This window comes from Lepisosteus platostomus, chromosome 26 (assembly GCF_059453375.1).
Source record: "Lepisosteus platostomus isolate fLepPlt1 chromosome 26, fLepPlt1.hap1, whole genome shotgun sequence".
Lineage (NCBI taxonomy): Eukaryota > Metazoa > Chordata > Actinopteri > Semionotiformes > Lepisosteidae > Lepisosteus > Lepisosteus platostomus.
The window spans coordinates 3,332,286-3,350,594 of record NC_142636.1 but is presented as its reverse complement, the minus strand read 5'-3'; the positions used below and the strand labels follow the sequence as shown (position 1 = coordinate 3,350,594).

Genomic DNA, 18,309 nt, shown 5'->3' with positions numbered 1-18,309 from the left:
TGGCTCATCGCTGCACAAGAAATACCGCCGGCTGGCAAGAAAATGACAACGGTGTTTTTCCTTAACGAAAAACTTCCCATGGAGAAAAACAACGGCTGTGCGTCTCTGTCGGCTTGATTCAGTTTAATGCAAGTATTCATTCTCCTCCTGGAAAATACAGCTTGCGAAAGATGAAATACAATTCTTGGCTTTTCTGGGTGAGTGCAGAAGAAATCCTGCCGGCTGGCAGAAGAATTCCAGCCTTTTTTACTCTTTAACCAGAAACTTGCGAATGATACAAAGCAAGCGGGGTGCGTTTCTGTGCAGCTGTTAACTGAACAGCTGCTGCTTCAAGCCCACCCAGGGCTCATTCCGATTTCAACATCATGCCCCCTGAAGGTAGACTGGATTTCTTTGCGAAGCATTCACCTTTTGGACGTTTCAGGAAAGGTGCGTGTCGATGCCAGACTTGAAAAGCTTTCCATACAAAGAAACAACATAGTGCTTTTGATTGATGGGAAACGGCAAGAGCGGTTTGAGCAGCTCCGGCCTCTCAACCGCTTTACAATGTGATCGGCACCTCGGTAGCCAGTTTAGAAGGCTGAAAAGGATGCTGGAAGCACAGCGACGTTCTAAAACCAGCGCTTGAAAAGCATCTGCATACATAAAATGTCCATTTCCCCAAAGCTGAATCTGCATCTTCAGAAGATTGTCAGCTATACGTTTTCGTTCTTTGTTTCCTTTTTTTACGACAAGCTTTCGAGAAATGAACTGTCTATTGTGATGAAGGCTGCATTAGAAATTGTGCATCTAGCTTAGTTCAATGAAATCGGGAGGTGCACCTGTCTCAAGCGGATGGCTCTTTGCAGGCACACTACGGAAACCTGCGGGCGCAAGTTGGGAGAAGTGACTCTTGCAGAGTGTTGAGCTTCGAGAAGAGGGCTCCGCTCAGGAAGATATTTCCACATGTTGAAGAGTCGCTTTTCGCCCTTTCTTTCCCACATTTTTCCAGTGCGGTTATTGATCGCGTTCAAAATGTTTTCCCAACGTACGTGTTACCTGCAAAATCACAGTGAAACTGTTATGCCGAAAAGATTCCTAATAGTTATTGTATTAGAATAGCTCTCCAATTTCTTAGCCTTCGTACACGCAATGTTTAAGGAAACGCTAGAGTAAATGAAACTGTAAATAGACAGGAGCTCTTCTTAGTTTTCATACAAGTTATGATGGCTGCAGCTCCTATCTGCGTCCGGGTGACCGGAGCCAAGGGATTATCTGCGGAACCCTTGATTTATCTCTCGGGCAAGGAGCTAGATACGCCCTTTTCATCTCGGTTTGATCACACCTGTGCATTAAAACGCAGTGCTCGGTACCATCGAGGTGTAAGAGGTTCAAGGATGAGCGGGAAACTTTGTTAATAAGGAGACGGGCACCGCCCAACGTGGGGCTCGAACCCACGACCCTGAGATTAAGAGTCTCATGCTCTACCGACTGAGCTAGCCGGGCGCCGGTGGAGCTGGTGGTTAACTTGTCCCTGTTGACGGCAATTTGACAAGGTATACTTCCTGGCTTTTCATCATGTGCTGACCGGATTCGAGAGTAGCACACCCTGTTCTTTGTTGATTACTGTACCTCCAGCAGCGCAAATGTCAGTAATCATTGAAATGTACGACCTACAATCTCCTCAGCATGCCCGCGTGGACTCCTCAGTGATCATCCTTCTACGTTCTGCTGTAGTTTTCATGCAAGTGAAAACCGTGCTCCAAATAACAGCGGCACAGTTGTATCCTGCGGTAAGCATTCTTCTAATTCCATCGTTTTGCTCCAGGTAAAAGGTAGCGCATCATAGTGTTGATATTCCAAGGTTTCAGAGTCCGTATTGGATGGCTTGGATGCAGACATCGCTCAGAGCTCCCAGTATGATTTTCCCGAGTTCAGTTTTGCAGTGTTTTAGTGCTTTACTACTTCCAGTGGGCCTTTGAATGCTCTGCTAAGTAGAGACGTGACATAATTACTAATGCGACCGAGTGTGCTGGCTGTTCCTGGTTCGTAATGATTACAGTGAGAAATCAATATAAACATAACTGCTTCGATTTCGAGGTTCAGTTGAAGCTTTCAAAGAAACTATCAAAGACCTCAGAACAACCGAAGACACATTTGGTCATCTCCGTATTGGTGAAGATTAAAGAGTCCCGCAAGTGTCAAGCTTGCACAAACACACACGAGAGAGAAACTCAGGACAGAATTTAAAGAAAGGGAGATGCAGACTATTTGAAGGCACTTTGCTAACCCAATGGCATGCTTATGAATCGTGCATAGGACACACGTAGCAGAGGATGGTTTCGATCCATCGACCTCTGGGTTATGGGCCCAGCACGCTTCCGCTGCGCCACTCTGCTGACAGCCTCTCTGCGTGTGGCGCACAACTGCTCTTTTTATTTCCTACATAAGTGATGAAAGAGTTGAAAGTTTCAACGACAAACGCAGACGTCACTTTGAGCGCTTGGTGTTGTAGCACAAATCATCACATGCTGCTCTACACTGGATTATAAAAGCCGACACATTTTCCAAACATTTTAATGCTGGAGTCACACTGTAGTATTAATAACAGTGCGATACTCAAGGAGCGTAGTGGGATCGCGGTGGCTCATCAGACCGCCCCGGGACAGGGGGCCCGCGTCAGGATGGCCGAGCGGTCTAAGGCGCTGCGTTCAGGTCGCAGTCTCCCCTGGAGGCGTGGGTTCGAATCCCACTCCTGACAAAAAGCTTGCTCAGTGCCATCTCCAGTCGGGTGCAAATGGGTGAAGCAGCCTGACGCAGGGAACGTGCGCCGATAGGCGTAGGTGTATCCCCTGCCTCTTCCGATTTAGCTCGTGCTCCATAGGATGGAAGCGGATGCTCTGGCTTTTTCACTCGAATATAACCTGATCACAACAGAAGGCCGTGCAGCCCAGTGCTGGTTTAAGAATGCCTCGTGTCTTCAGGCCCCTATTCCTTCAGGTTACCCCTTTGGAATAGTCGTCCGAAAAAGACGGGAAAGGAAAAGCATGTAAGCTCCCACACACTGCGTTAGCATTAGCGGTTGGAATCTGATGGGAGAAAAGCAACCTGGCTCGCCGTCAAGCAATCCATCCCTGGTCTCCCACGTGACAGGCGGGGATACGCACCACTATACTAACGAGGAGCGCTTGCTTGGCGCTTGAAGACACTTCCTCTTGCGGCTACTACTGTTTCCGGTTTCGTCTTTTCTTTTCATTCCTCCCAGAGGAGCGCATGAAAACGTTTCCATCTGCGCCATCCTCACCCCTCCAATGCTATGGTCCCTGCTCCTCCTGGTGCACTGCAAACACTCATTCAGCCGGTTCTTTCAGTTTGAATAATTAGGTCTTCAAAGGCTGGAAGTAGGGCGCAAAAGACATGCCAATGCCAAAAGCGTGGCTGTGTGCTTCCAGCTGTGAAATGTCACTGGTGGATGTTGAAGACATTACTTCCAAGGCAGCAGGTCCAAGCGATTTAGCGTTTGTACAAGAAGCAGGAAGAGAGAAACGGCACTCCGCCTTTTTCTGGGCAGGCCGAAGCGACAGGAGAAGGGCGCCGTAGTGGGCAGGATTCGAGCCGACGCGGGGAGACCCCAATGGCTTTCTAGCCCATCGCCTTAACCGCTCGGCCACGACTACAGGGAGCGCCGCCGCCGCCGGCTTGCGATCATTTAACACGGAGGGCGAGGCAGCGGCGGTAACCTTTTTCGATGTCGCTCTCCGTTTCCCCCCAAAAAAAAGCCAAATGACATGCTAGCACTCGGACACCCTTCAGAAGACTGAAGGGTGGCTTAAAGCTGGAAGGATTAGGTCTCCCCGTTCCGACGCGACAATCGAACTTCCTTAGGCAGAGAGAAAGCAACATCGAGGAGCGTCAACAAGACTTTAGAAGCTGCGCCACACGCCGCTTTCAGTCGCAGACACAGCAGTTTTAAAGGCAGGAATCGCCTTTGCGAACGCCATGAGAAACAGAACGCAAGCTCAGGTCCTGCGGTTTAACAAACAGCCACGGCTTTCATGCGACTGGACATTTCTTTTCTGGAGCGAATTCACTTTCAACTTCAAGAAATTCACACAACTTGCGAAATACGAAATACAAATCTGGCTCATCGCTGCACAAGAAATACCGCCGGCTGGCAAGAAAATGACAACGGTGTTTTTCCTTAACGAAAAACTTCCCATGGAGAAAAACAACGGCTGTGCGTCTCTGTCGGCTTGATTCAGTTTAATGCAAGTATTCATTCTCCTCCTGGAAAATACAGCTTGCGAAAGATGAAATACAATTCTTGGCTTTTCTGGGTGAGTGCAGAAGAAATCCTGCCGGCTGGCAGAAGAATTCCAGCCTTTTTTACTCTTTAACCAGAAACTTGCGAATGATACAAAGCAAGCGGGGTGCGTTTCTGTGCAGCTGTTAACTGAACAGCTGCTGCTTCAAGCCCACCCAGGGCTCATTCCGATTTCAACATCATGCCCCCTGAAGGTAGACTGGATTTCTTTGCGAAGCATTCACCTTTTGGACGTTTCAGGAAAGGTGCGTGTCGATGCCAGACTTGAAAAGCTTTCCATACAAAGAAACAACATAGTGCTTTTGATTGATGGGAAACGGCAAGAGCGGTTTGAGCAGCTCCGGCCTCTCAACCGCTTTACAATGTGATCGGCACCTCGGTAGCCAGTTTAGAAGGCTGAAAAGGATGCTGGAAGCACAGCGACGTTCTAAAACCAGCGCTTGAAAAGCATCTGCATACATAAAATGTCCATTTCCCCAAAGCTGAATCTGCATCTTCAGAAGATTGTCAGCTATACGTTTTCGTTCTTTGTTTCCTTTTTTTACGACAAGCTTTCGAGAAATGAACTGTCTATTGTGATGAAGGCTGCATTAGAAATTGTGCATCTAGCTTAGTTCAATGAAATCGGGAGGTGCACCTGTCTCAAGCGGATGGCTCTTTGCAGGCACACTACGGAAACCTGCGGGCGCAAGTTGGGAGAAGTGACTCTTGCAGAGTGTTGAGCTTCGAGAAGAGGGCTCCGCTCAGGAAGATATTTCCACATGTTGAAGAGTCGCTTTTCGCCCTTTCTTTCCCACATTTTTCCAGTGCGGTTATTGATCGCGTTCAAAATGTTTTCCCAACGTACGTGTTACCTGCAAAATCACAGTGAAACTGTTATGCCGAAAAGATTCCTAATAGTTATTGTATTAGAATAGCTCTCCAATTTCTTAGCCTTCGTACACGCAATGTTTAAGGAAACGCTAGAGTAAATGAAACTGTAAATAGACAGGAGCTCTTCTTAGTTTTCATACAAGTTATGATGGCTGCAGCTCCTATCTGCGTCCGGGTGACCGGAGCCAAGGGATTATCTGCGGAACCCTTGATTTATCTCTCGGGCAAGGAGCTAGATACGCCCTTTTCATCTCGGTTTGATCACACCTGTGCATTAAAACGCAGTGCTCGGTACCATCGAGGTGTAAGAGGTTCAAGGATGAGCGGGAAACTTTGTTAATAAGGAGACGGGCACCGCCCAACGTGGGGCTCGAACCCACGACCCTGAGATTAAGAGTCTCATGCTCTACCGACTGAGCTAGCCGGGCGCCGGTGGAGCTGGTGGTTAACTTGTCCCTGTTGACGGCAATTTGACAAGGTATACTTCCTGGCTTTTCATCATGTGCTGACCGGATTCGAGAGTAGCACACCCTGTTCTTTGTTGATTACTGTACCTCCAGCAGCGCAAATGTCAGTAATCATTGAAATGTACGACCTACAATCTCCTCAGCATGCCCGCGTGGACTCCTCAGTGATCATCCTTCTACGTTCTGCTGTAGTTTTCATGCAAGTGAAAACCGTGCTCCAAATAACAGCGGCACAGTTGTATCCTGCGGTAAGCATTCTTCTAATTCCATCGTTTTGCTCCAGGTAAAAGGTAGCGCATCATAGTGTTGATATTCCAAGGTTTCAGAGTCCGTATTGGATGGCTTGGATGCAGACATCGCTCAGAGCTCCCAGTATGATTTTCCCGAGTTCAGTTTTGCAGTGTTTTAGTGCTTTACTACTTCCAGTGGGCCTTTGAATGCTCTGCTAAGTAGAGACGTGACATAATTACTAATGCGACCGAGTGTGCTGGCTGTTCCTGGTTCGTAATGATTACAGTGAGAAATCAATATAAACATAACTGCTTCGATTTCGAGGTTCAGTTGAAGCTTTCAAAGAAACTATCAAAGACCTCAGAACAACCGAAGACACATTTGGTCATCTCCGTATTGGTGAAGATTAAAGAGTCCCGCAAGTGTCAAGCTTGCACAAACACACACGAGAGAGAAACTCAGGACAGAATTTAAAGAAAGGGAGATGCAGACTATTTGAAGGCACTTTGCTAACCCAATGGCATGCTTATGAATCGTGCATAGGACACACGTAGCAGAGGATGGTTTCGATCCATCGACCTCTGGGTTATGGGCCCAGCACGCTTCCGCTGCGCCACTCTGCTGACAGCCTCTCTGCGTGTGGCGCACAACTGCTCTTTTTATTTCCTACATAAGTGATGAAAGAGTTGAAAGTTTCAACGACAAACGCAGACGTCACTTTGAGCGCTTGGTGTTGTAGCACAAATCATCACATGCTGCTCTACACTGGATTATAAAAGCCGACACATTTTCCAAACATTTTAATGCTGGAGTCACACTGTAGTATTAATAACAGTGCGATACTCAAGGAGCGTAGTGGGATCGCGGTGGCTCATCAGACCGCCCCGGGACAGGGGGCCCGCGTCAGGATGGCCGAGCGGTCTAAGGCGCTGCGTTCAGGTCGCAGTCTCCCCTGGAGGCGTGGGTTCGAATCCCACTCCTGACAAAAAGCTTGCTCAGTGCCATCTCCAGTCGGGTGCAAATGGGTGAAGCAGCCTGACGCAGGGAACGTGCGCCGATAGGCGTAGGTGTATCCCCTGCCTCTTCCGATTTAGCTCGTGCTCCATAGGATGGAAGCGGATGCTCTGGCTTTTTCACTCGAATATAACCTGATCACAACAGAAGGCCGTGCAGCCCAGTGCTGGTTTAAGAATGCCTCGTGTCTTCAGGCCCCTATTCCTTCAGGTTACCCCTTTGGAATAGTCGTCCGAAAAAGACGGGAAAGGAAAAGCATGTAAGCTCCCACACACTGCGTTAGCATTAGCGGTTGGAATCTGATGGGAGAAAAGCAACCTGGCTCGCCGTCAAGCAATCCATCCCTGGTCTCCCACGTGACAGGCGGGGATACGCACCACTATACTAACGAGGAGCGCTTGCTTGGCGCTTGAAGACACTTCCTCTTGCGGCTACTACTGTTTCCGGTTTCGTCTTTTCTTTTCATTCCTCCCAGAGGAGCGCATGAAAACGTTTCCATCTGCGCCATCCTCACCCCTCCAATGCTATGGTCCCTGCTCCTCCTGGTGCACTGCAAACACTCATTCAGCCGGTTCTTTCAGTTTGAATAATTAGGTCTTCAAAGGCTGGAAGTAGGGCGCAAAAGACATGCCAATGCCAAAAGCGTGGCTGTGTGCTTCCAGCTGTGAAATGTCACTGGTGGATGTTGAAGACATTACTTCCAAGGCAGCAGGTCCAAGCGATTTAGCGTTTGTACAAGAAGCAGGAAGAGAGAAACGGCACTCCGCCTTTTTCTGGGCAGGCCGAAGCGACAGGAGAAGGGCGCCGTAGTGGGCAGGATTCGAGCCGACGCGGGGAGACCCCAATGGCTTTCTAGCCCATCGCCTTAACCGCTCGGCCACGACTACAGGGAGCGCCGCCGCCGCCGGCTTGCGATCATTTAACACGGAGGGCGAGGCAGCGGCGGTAACCTTTTTCGATGTCGCTCTCCGTTTCCCCCCAAAAAAAAGCCAAATGACATGCTAGCACTCGGACACCCTTCAGAAGACTGAAGGGTGGCTTAAAGCTGGAAGGATTAGGTCTCCCCGTTCCGACGCGACAATCGAACTTCCTTAGGCAGAGAGAAAGCAACATCGAGGAGCGTCAACAAGACTTTAGAAGCTGCGCCACACGCCGCTTTCAGTCGCAGACACAGCAGTTTTAAAGGCAGGAATCGCCTTTGCGAACGCCATGAGAAACAGAACGCAAGCTCAGGTCCTGCGGTTTAACAAACAGCCACGGCTTTCATGCGACTGGACATTTCTTTTCTGGAGCGAATTCACTTTCAACTTCAAGAAATTCACACAACTTGCGAAATACGAAATACAAATCTGGCTCATCGCTGCACAAGAAATACCGCCGGCTGGCAAGAAAATGACAACGGTGTTTTTCCTTAACGAAAAACTTCCCATGGAGAAAAACAACGGCTGTGCGTCTCTGTCGGCTTGATTCAGTTTAATGCAAGTATTCATTCTCCTCCTGGAAAATACAGCTTGCGAAAGATGAAATACAATTCTTGGCTTTTCTGGGTGAGTGCAGAAGAAATCCTGCCGGCTGGCAGAAGAATTCCAGCCTTTTTTACTCTTTAACCAGAAACTTGCGAATGATACAAAGCAAGCGGGGTGCGTTTCTGTGCAGCTGTTAACTGAACAGCTGCTGCTTCAAGCCCACCCAGGGCTCATTCCGATTTCAACATCATGCCCCCTGAAGGTAGACTGGATTTCTTTGCGAAGCATTCACCTTTTGGACGTTTCAGGAAAGGTGCGTGTCGATGCCAGACTTGAAAAGCTTTCCATACAAAGAAACAACATAGTGCTTTTGATTGATGGGAAACGGCAAGAGCGGTTTGAGCAGCTCCGGCCTCTCAACCGCTTTACAATGTGATCGGCACCTCGGTAGCCAGTTTAGAAGGCTGAAAAGGATGCTGGAAGCACAGCGACGTTCTAAAACCAGCGCTTGAAAAGCATCTGCATACATAAAATGTCCATTTCCCCAAAGCTGAATCTGCATCTTCAGAAGATTGTCAGCTATACGTTTTCGTTCTTTGTTTCCTTTTTTTACGACAAGCTTTCGAGAAATGAACTGTCTATTGTGATGAAGGCTGCATTAGAAATTGTGCATCTAGCTTAGTTCAATGAAATCGGGAGGTGCACCTGTCTCAAGCGGATGGCTCTTTGCAGGCACACTACGGAAACCTGCGGGCGCAAGTTGGGAGAAGTGACTCTTGCAGAGTGTTGAGCTTCGAGAAGAGGGCTCCGCTCAGGAAGATATTTCCACATGTTGAAGAGTCGCTTTTCGCCCTTTCTTTCCCACATTTTTCCAGTGCGGTTATTGATCGCGTTCAAAATGTTTTCCCAACGTACGTGTTACCTGCAAAATCACAGTGAAACTGTTATGCCGAAAAGATTCCTAATAGTTATTGTATTAGAATAGCTCTCCAATTTCTTAGCCTTCGTACACGCAATGTTTAAGGAAACGCTAGAGTAAATGAAACTGTAAATAGACAGGAGCTCTTCTTAGTTTTCATACAAGTTATGATGGCTGCAGCTCCTATCTGCGTCCGGGTGACCGGAGCCAAGGGATTATCTGCGGAACCCTTGATTTATCTCTCGGGCAAGGAGCTAGATACGCCCTTTTCATCTCGGTTTGATCACACCTGTGCATTAAAACGCAGTGCTCGGTACCATCGAGGTGTAAGAGGTTCAAGGATGAGCGGGAAACTTTGTTAATAAGGAGACGGGCACCGCCCAACGTGGGGCTCGAACCCACGACCCTGAGATTAAGAGTCTCATGCTCTACCGACTGAGCTAGCCGGGCGCCGGTGGAGCTGGTGGTTAACTTGTCCCTGTTGACGGCAATTTGACAAGGTATACTTCCTGGCTTTTCATCATGTGCTGACCGGATTCGAGAGTAGCACACCCTGTTCTTTGTTGATTACTGTACCTCCAGCAGCGCAAATGTCAGTAATCATTGAAATGTACGACCTACAATCTCCTCAGCATGCCCGCGTGGACTCCTCAGTGATCATCCTTCTACGTTCTGCTGTAGTTTTCATGCAAGTGAAAACCGTGCTCCAAATAACAGCGGCACAGTTGTATCCTGCGGTAAGCATTCTTCTAATTCCATCGTTTTGCTCCAGGTAAAAGGTAGCGCATCATAGTGTTGATATTCCAAGGTTTCAGAGTCCGTATTGGATGGCTTGGATGCAGACATCGCTCAGAGCTCCCAGTATGATTTTCCCGAGTTCAGTTTTGCAGTGTTTTAGTGCTTTACTACTTCCAGTGGGCCTTTGAATGCTCTGCTAAGTAGAGACGTGACATAATTACTAATGCGACCGAGTGTGCTGGCTGTTCCTGGTTCGTAATGATTACAGTGAGAAATCAATATAAACATAACTGCTTCGATTTCGAGGTTCAGTTGAAGCTTTCAAAGAAACTATCAAAGACCTCAGAACAACCGAAGACACATTTGGTCATCTCCGTATTGGTGAAGATTAAAGAGTCCCGCAAGTGTCAAGCTTGCACAAACACACACGAGAGAGAAACTCAGGACAGAATTTAAAGAAAGGGAGATGCAGACTATTTGAAGGCACTTTGCTAACCCAATGGCATGCTTATGAATCGTGCATAGGACACACGTAGCAGAGGATGGTTTCGATCCATCGACCTCTGGGTTATGGGCCCAGCACGCTTCCGCTGCGCCACTCTGCTGACAGCCTCTCTGCGTGTGGCGCACAACTGCTCTTTTTATTTCCTACATAAGTGATGAAAGAGTTGAAAGTTTCAACGACAAACGCAGACGTCACTTTGAGCGCTTGGTGTTGTAGCACAAATCATCACATGCTGCTCTACACTGGATTATAAAAGCCGACACATTTTCCAAACATTTTAATGCTGGAGTCACACTGTAGTATTAATAACAGTGCGATACTCGAGGAGCGTAGTGGGATCGCGGTGGCTCATCAGACCGCCCCGGGACAGGGGGCCCGCGTCAGGATGGCCGAGCGGTCTAAGGCGCTGCGTTCAGGTCGCAGTCTCCCCTGGAGGCGTGGGTTCGAATCCCACTCCTGACAAAAAGCTTGCTCAGTGCCATCTCCAGTCGGGTGCAAATGGGTGAAGCAGCCTGACGCAGGGAACGTGCGCCGATAGGCGTAGGTGTATCCCCTGCCTCTTCCGATTTAGCTCGTGCTCCATAGGATGGAAGCGGATGCTCTGGCTTTTTCACTCGAATATAACCTGATCACAACAGAAGGCCGTGCAGCCCAGTGCTGGTTTAAGAATGCCTCGTGTCTTCAGGCCCCTATTCCTTCAGGTTACCCCTTTGGAATAGTCGTCCGAAAAAGACGGGAAAGGAAAAGCATGTAAGCTCCCACACACTGCGTTAGCATTAGCGGTTGGAATCTGATGGGAGAAAAGCAACCTGGCTCGCCGTCAAGCAATCCATCCCTGGTCTCCCACGTGACAGGCGGGGATACGCACCACTATACTAACGAGGAGCGCTTGCTTGGCGCTTGAAGACACTTCCTCTTGCGGCTACTACTGTTTCCGGTTTCGTCTTTTCTTTTCATTCCTCCCAGAGGAGCGCATGAAAACGTTTCCATCTGCGCCATCCTCACCCCTCCAATGCTATGGTCCCTGCTCCTCCTGGTGCACTGCAAACACTCATTCAGCCGGTTCTTTCAGTTTGAATAATTAGGTCTTCAAAGGCTGGAAGTAGGGCGCAAAAGACATGCCAATGCCAAAAGCGTGGCTGTGTGCTTCCAGCTGTGAAATGTCACTGGTGGATGTTGAAGACATTACTTCCAAGGCAGCAGGTCCAAGCGATTTAGCGTTTGTACAAGAAGCAGGAAGAGAGAAACGGCACTCCGCCTTTTTCTGGGCAGGCCGAAGCGACAGGAGAAGGGCGCCGTAGTGGGCAGGATTCGAGCCGACGCGGGGAGACCCCAATGGCTTTCTAGCCCATCGCCTTAACCGCTCGGCCACGACTACAGGGAGCGCCGCCGCCGCCGGCTTGCGATCATTTAACACGGAGGGCGAGGCAGCGGCGGTAACCTTTTTCGATGTCGCTCTCCGTTTCCCCCCAAAAAAAAGCCAAATGACATGCTAGCACTCGGACACCCTTCAGAAGACTGAAGGGTGGCTTAAAGCTGGAAGGATTAGGTCTCCCCGTTCCGACGCGACAATCGAACTTCCTTAGGCAGAGAGAAAGCAACATCGAGGAGCGTCAACAAGACTTTAGAAGCTGCGCCACACGCCACTTTCAGTCGCAGTCACAGCAGTTTTAAAGGCAGGAATCGCCTTTGCGAACGCCATGAGAAACAGAACGCAAGCTCAGGTCCTGCGGTTTAACAAACAGCCACGGCTTTCATGCGACTGGACATTTCTTTTCTGGAGCGAATTCACTTTCAACTTCAAGAAATTCACACAACTTGCGAAATACGAAATACAAATCTGGCTCATCGCTGCACAAGAAATACCGCCGGCTGGCAAGAAAATGACAACGGTGTTTTTCCTTAACGAAAAACTTCCCATGGAGAAAAACAACGGCTGTGCGTCTCTGTCGGCTTGATTCAGTTTAATGCAAGTATTCATTCTCCTCCTGGAAAATACAGCTTGCGAAAGATGAAATACAATTCTTGGCTTTTCTGGGTGAGTGCAGAAGAAATCCTGCCGGCTGGCAGAAGAATTCCAGCCTTTTTTACTCTTTAACCAGAAACTTGCGAATGATACAAAGCAAGCAGGGTGCGTTTCTGTGCAGCTGTTAACTGAACAGCTGCTGCTTCAAGCCCACCCAGGGCTCATTCCGATTTCAACATCATGCCCCCTGAAGGTAGACTGGATTTCTTTGCGAAGCATTCACCTTTTGGACGTTTCAGGAAAGGTGCGTGTCGATGCCAGACTTGAAAAGCTTTCCATACAAAGAAACAACATAGTGCTTTTGATTGATGGGAAACGGCAAGAGCGGTTTGAGCAGCTCCGGCCTCTCAACCGCTTTACAATGTGATCGGCACCTCGGTAGCCAGTTTAGAAGGCTGAAAAGGATGCTGGAAGCACAGCGACGTTCTAAAACCAGCGCTTGAAAAGCATCTGCATACATAAAATGTCCATTTCCCCAAAGCTGAATCTGCATCTTCAGAAGATTGTCAGCTATACGTTTTCGTTCTTTGTTTCCTTTTTTTACGACAAGCTTTCGAGAAATGAACTGTCTATTGTGATGAAGGCTGCATTAGAAATTGTGCATCTAGCTTAGTTCAATGAAATCGGGAGGTGCACCTGTCTCAAGCGGATGGCTCTTTGCAGGCACACTACGGAAACCTGCGGGCGCAAGTTGGGAGAAGTGACTCTTGCAGAGTGTTGAGCTTCGAGAAGAGGGCTCCGCTCAGGAAGATATTTCCACATGTTGAAGAGTCGCTTTTCGCCCTTTCTTTCCCACATTTTTCCAGTGCGGTTATTGATCGCGTTCAAAATGTTTTCCCAACGTACGTGTTACCTGCAAAATCACAGTGAAACTGTTATGCCGAAAAGATTCCTAATAGTTATTGTATTAGAATAGCTCTCCAATTTCTTAGCCTTCGTACACGCAATGTTTAAGGAAACGCTAGAGTAAATGAAACTGTAAATAGACAGGAGCTCTTCTTAGTTTTCATACAAGTTATGATGGCTGCAGCTCCTATCTGCGTCCGGGTGACCGGAGCCAAGGGATTATCTGCGGAACCCTTGATTTATCTCTCGGGCAAGGAGCTAGATACGCCCTTTTCATCTCGGTTTGATCACACCTGTGCATTAAAACGCAGTGCTCGGTACCATCGAGGTGTAAGAGGTTCAAGGATGAGCGGGAAACTTTGTTAATAAGGAGACGGGCACCGCCCAACGTGGGGCTCGAACCCACGACCCTGAGATTAAGAGTCTCATGCTCTACCGACTGAGCTAGCCGGGCGCCGGTGGAGCTGGTGGTTAACTTGTCCCTGTTGACGGCAATTTGACAAGGTATACTTCCTGGCTTTTCATCATGTGCTGACCGGATTCGAGAGTAGCACACCCTGTTCTTTGTTGATTACTGTACCTCCAGCAGCGCAAATGTCAGTAATCATTGAAATGTACGACCTACAATCTCCTCAGCATGCCCGCGTGGACTCCTCAGTGATCATCCTTCTACGTTCTGCTGTAGTTTTCATGCAAGTGAAAACCGTGCTCCAAATAACAGCGGCACAGTTGTATCCTGCGGTAAGCATTCTTCTAATTCCATCGTTTTGCTCCAGGTAAAAGGTAGCGCATCATAGTGTTGATATTCCAAGGTTTCAGAGTCCGTATTGGATGGCTTGGATGCAGACATCGCTCAGAGCTCCCAGTATGATTTTCCCGAGTTCAGTTTTGCAGTGTTTTAGTGCTTTACTACTTCCAGTGGGCCTTTGAATGCTCTGCTAAGTAGAGACGTGACATAATTACTAATGCGACCGAGTGTGCTGGCTGTTCCTGGTTCGTAATGATTAACGCGAGAAATCAATATAAACATAACTGCTTCGATTTCGAGGTTCAGTTGAAGCTTTCAAAGAAACTATCAAAGACCTCAGAACAACCGAAGACACATTTGGTCATCTCCGTATTGGTGAAGATTAAAGAGTCCCGCAAGTGTCAAGCTTGCACAAACACACACGAGAGAGAAACTCAGGACAGAATTTAAAGAAAGGGAGATGCAGACTATTTGAAGGCACTTTGCTAACCCAATGGCATGCTTAGGAATCGTGCATAGGACACACGTAGCAGAGGATGGTTTCGATCCATCGACCTCTGGGTTATGGGCCCAGCACGCTTCCGCTGCGCCACTCTGCTGACGGCCTCTCTGCGTGTGGCGCACAACTGCTCTTTTTATTTCCTACATAAGTGATGAAAGAGTTGAAAGTTTCAACGACAAACGCAGACGTCACTTTGAGCGCTTGGTGTTGTAGCACAAATCATCACATGCTGCTCTACACTGGATTATAAAAGCCGACACATTTTCCAAACATTTTAATGCTGGAGTCACACTGTAGTATTAATAACAGTGCGATACTCGAGGAGTGTAGTGGGATCGCGGTGGCTCATCAGACCGCCCCGGGACAGGGGGCCCGCGTCAGGATGGCCGAGCGGTCTAAGGCGCTGCGTTCAGGTCGCAGTCTCCCCTGGAGGCGTGGGTTCGAATCCCACTCCTGACAAAAAGCTTGCTCAGTGCCGTCTCCAGTCGGGTGCAAATGGGTGAAGCAGCCTGACGCAGGGAACGTGCGCCGATAGGCGTAGGTGTATCCCCTGCCTCTTCCGATTTAGCTCGTGCTCCATAGGATGGAAGCGGATGCTCTGGCTTTTTGACTCGAATATAACCTGATCACAACAGAAGGCCGTGCAGCCCAGTGCTGGTTTAAGAATGCCTCGTGTCTTCAGGCCCCTATTCCTTCAGGTTACCCCTTTGGAATAGTCGTCCGAAAAAGACGGGAAAGGAAAAGCATGTAAGCTCCCACACACTGCGTTAGCATTAGCGGTTGGAATCTGATGGGAGAAAAGCAACCTGGCTCGCCGTCAAGCAATCCATCCCTGGTCTCCCACGTGACAGGCGGGGATACGCACCACTATACTAACGAGGAGCGCTTGCTTGGCGCTTGAAGACACTTCCTCTTGCGGCTACTACTGTTTCCGGTTTCGTCTTTTCTTTTCATTCCTCCCAGAGGAGCGCATGAAAACGTTTCCATCTGCGCCATCCTCACCCCTCCAATGCTATGGTCCCTGCTCCTCCTGGTGCACTGCAAACACTCATTCAGCCGGTTCTTTCAGTTTGAATAATTAGGTCTTCAAAGGCTGGAAGTAGGGCGCAAAAGACATGCCAATGCCAAAAGCGTGGCTGTGTGCTTCCAGCTGTGAAATGTCACTGGTGGATGTTGAAGACATTACTTCCAAGGCAGCAGGTCCAAGCGATTTAGCGTTTGTACAAGAAGCAGGAAGAGAGAAACGGCACTCCGCCTTTTTCTGGGCAGGCCGAAGCGACAGGAGAAGGGCGCCGTAGTGGGCAGGATTCGAGCCGACGCGGGGAGACCCCAATGGCTTTCTAGCCCATCGCCTTAACCGCTCGGCCACGACTACAGGGAGCGCCGCCGCCGCCGGCTTGCGATCATTTAACACGGAGGGCGAGGCAGCGGCGGTAACCTTTTTCGATGTCGCTCTCCGTTTCCCCCCAAAAAAAAGCCAAATGACATGCTAGCACTCGGACACCCTTCAGAAGACTGAAGGGTGGCTTAAAGCTGGAAGGATTAGGTCTCCCCGTTCCGACGCGACAATCGAACTTCCTTAGGCAGAGAGAAAGCAACATCGAGGAGCGTCAACAAGACTTTAGAAGCTGCGCCACACGCCACTTTCAGTCGCAGTCACAGCAGTTTTAAAGGCAGGAATCGCCTTTGCGAACGCCATGAGAAACAGAACGCAAGCTCAGGTCCTGCGGTTTAACAAACAGCCACGGCTTTCATGCGACTGGACATTTCTTTTCTGGAGCGAATTCACTTTCAACTTCAAGAAATTCACACAACTTGCGAAATACGAAATACAAATCTGGCTCATCGCTGCACAAGAAATACCGCCGGCTGGCAAGAAAATGACAACGGTGTTTTTCCTTAACGAAAAACTTCCCATGGAGAAAAACAACGGCTGTGCGTCTCTGTCGGCTTGATTCAGTTTAATGCAAGTATTCATTCTCCTCCTGGAAAATACAGCTTGCGAAAGATGAAATACAATTCTTGGCTTTTCTGGGTGAGTGCAGAAGAAATCCTGCCGGCTGGCAGAAGAATTCCAGCCTTTTTTACTCTTTAACCAGAAACTTGCGAATGATACAAAGCAAGCGGGGTGCGTTTCTGTGCAGCTGTTAACTGAACAGCTGCTGCTTCAAGCCCACCCAGGGCTCATTCCGATTTCAACATCATGCCCCCTGAAGGTAGACTGGATTTCTTTGCGAAGCATTCACCTTTTGGACGTTTCAGGAAAGGTGCGTGTCGATGCCAGACTTGAAAAGCTTTCCATACAAAGAAACAACATAGTGCTTTTGATTGATGGGAAACGGCAAGAGCGGTTTGAGCAGCTCCGGCCTCTCAACCGCTTTACAATGTGATCGGCACCTCGGTAGCCAGTTTAGAAGGCTGAAAAGGATGCTGGAAGCACAGCGACGTTCTAAAACCAGCGCTTGAAAAGCATCTGCATACATAAAATGTCCATTTCCCCAAAGCTGAATCTGCATCTTCAGAAGATTGTCAGCTATACGTTTTCGTTCTTTGTTTCCTTTTTTTACGACAAGCTTTCGAGAAATGAACTGTCTATTGTGATGAAGGCTGCATTAGAAATTGTGCATCTAGCTTAGTTCAATGAAATCGGGAGGTGCACCTGTCTCAAGCGGATGGCTCTTTGCAGGCACACTACGGAAACCTGCGGGCGCAAGTTGGGAGAAGTGACTCTTGCAGAGTGTTGAGCTTCGAGAAGAGGGCTCCGCTCAGGAAGATATTTCCACATGTTGAAGAGTCGCTTTTCGCCCTTTCTTTCCCACATTTTTCCAGTGCGGTTATTGATCGCGTTCAAAATGTTTTCCCAACGTACGTGTTACCTGCAAAATCACAGTGAAACTGTTATGCCGAAAAGATTCCTAATAGTTATTGTATTAGAATAGCTCTCCAATTTCTTAGCCTTCGTACACGCAATGTTTAAGGAAACGCTAGAGTAAATGAAACTGTAAATAGACAGGAGCTCTTCTTAGTTTTCATACAAGTTATGATGGCTGCATCTCCTATCTGCGTCCGGGTGACCGGAGCCAAGGGATTATCTGCGGAACCCTTGATTTATCTCTCGGGCAAGGAGCTAGATACGCCCTTTTCATCTCGGTTTGATCACACCTGTGCATTAAAACGCAGTGCTCGGTACCATCGAGGTGTAAGAGGTTCAAGGATGAGCGGGAAACTTTGTTAATAAGGAGACGGGCACCGCCCAACGTGGGGCTCGAACCCACGACCCTGAGATTAAGAGTCTCATGCTCTACCGACTGAGCTAGCCGGGCGCCGGTGGAGCTGGTGGTTAACTTGTCCCTGTTGACGGCAATTTGACAAGGTATACTTCCTGGCTTTTCATCATGTGCTGACCGGATTCGAGAGTAGCACACCCTGTTCTTTGTTGATTACTGTACCTCCAGCAGCGCAAATGTCAGTAATCATTGAAATGTACGACCTACAATCTCCTCAGCATGCCCGCGTGGACTCCTCAGTGATCATCCTTCTACGTTCTGCTGTAGTTTTCATGCAAGTGAAAACCGTGCTCCAAATAACAGCGGCACAGTTGTATCCTGCGGTAAGCATTCTTCTAATTCCATCGTTTTGCTCCAGGTAAAAGGTAGCGCATCATAGTGTTG

At 48.6% G+C, this 18,309-nt stretch overlaps 9 non-coding genes across 9 annotated transcripts; 4 read left to right on the top strand and 5 right to left on the bottom strand.

The window, feature by feature from the left end:
• Positions 1-1,412: 1,412 nt before the first annotated feature.
• Positions 1,413-1,485, bottom strand: trnak-cuu (transfer RNA lysine (anticodon CUU)). Its single transcript has one exon. It is a non-coding gene; the product is annotated as a tRNA-Lys (tRNA).
• Positions 1,486-2,657: 1,172 nt separating this feature from the next.
• On the top strand, positions 2,658-2,740 carry trnal-cag (transfer RNA leucine (anticodon CAG)). Its single transcript has one exon. It is a non-coding gene; the product is annotated as a tRNA-Leu (tRNA).
• A 2,791-nt stretch (positions 2,741-5,531) lies between these two features.
• Positions 5,532-5,604, bottom strand: trnak-cuu (transfer RNA lysine (anticodon CUU)). The gene has a single exon. It is a non-coding gene; the product is annotated as a tRNA-Lys (tRNA).
• A 1,172-nt stretch (positions 5,605-6,776) lies between these two features.
• On the top strand, positions 6,777-6,859 carry trnal-cag (transfer RNA leucine (anticodon CAG)). Its single transcript has one exon. It is a non-coding gene; the product is annotated as a tRNA-Leu (tRNA).
• Positions 6,860-9,650: 2,791 nt separating this feature from the next.
• On the bottom strand, positions 9,651-9,723 carry trnak-cuu (transfer RNA lysine (anticodon CUU)). Its single transcript has one exon. It is a non-coding gene; the product is annotated as a tRNA-Lys (tRNA).
• Positions 9,724-10,895: 1,172 nt separating this feature from the next.
• Positions 10,896-10,978, top strand: trnal-cag (transfer RNA leucine (anticodon CAG)). Its single transcript has one exon. It is a non-coding gene; the product is annotated as a tRNA-Leu (tRNA).
• Positions 10,979-13,769: 2,791 nt separating this feature from the next.
• On the bottom strand, positions 13,770-13,842 carry trnak-cuu (transfer RNA lysine (anticodon CUU)). Its single transcript has one exon. It is a non-coding gene; the product is annotated as a tRNA-Lys (tRNA).
• A 1,172-nt stretch (positions 13,843-15,014) lies between these two features.
• On the top strand, positions 15,015-15,097 carry trnal-cag (transfer RNA leucine (anticodon CAG)). The gene has a single exon. It is a non-coding gene; the product is annotated as a tRNA-Leu (tRNA).
• A 2,791-nt stretch (positions 15,098-17,888) lies between these two features.
• On the bottom strand, positions 17,889-17,961 carry trnak-cuu (transfer RNA lysine (anticodon CUU)). The gene has a single exon. It is a non-coding gene; the product is annotated as a tRNA-Lys (tRNA).
• Positions 17,962-18,309: the final 348 nt, after the last annotated feature.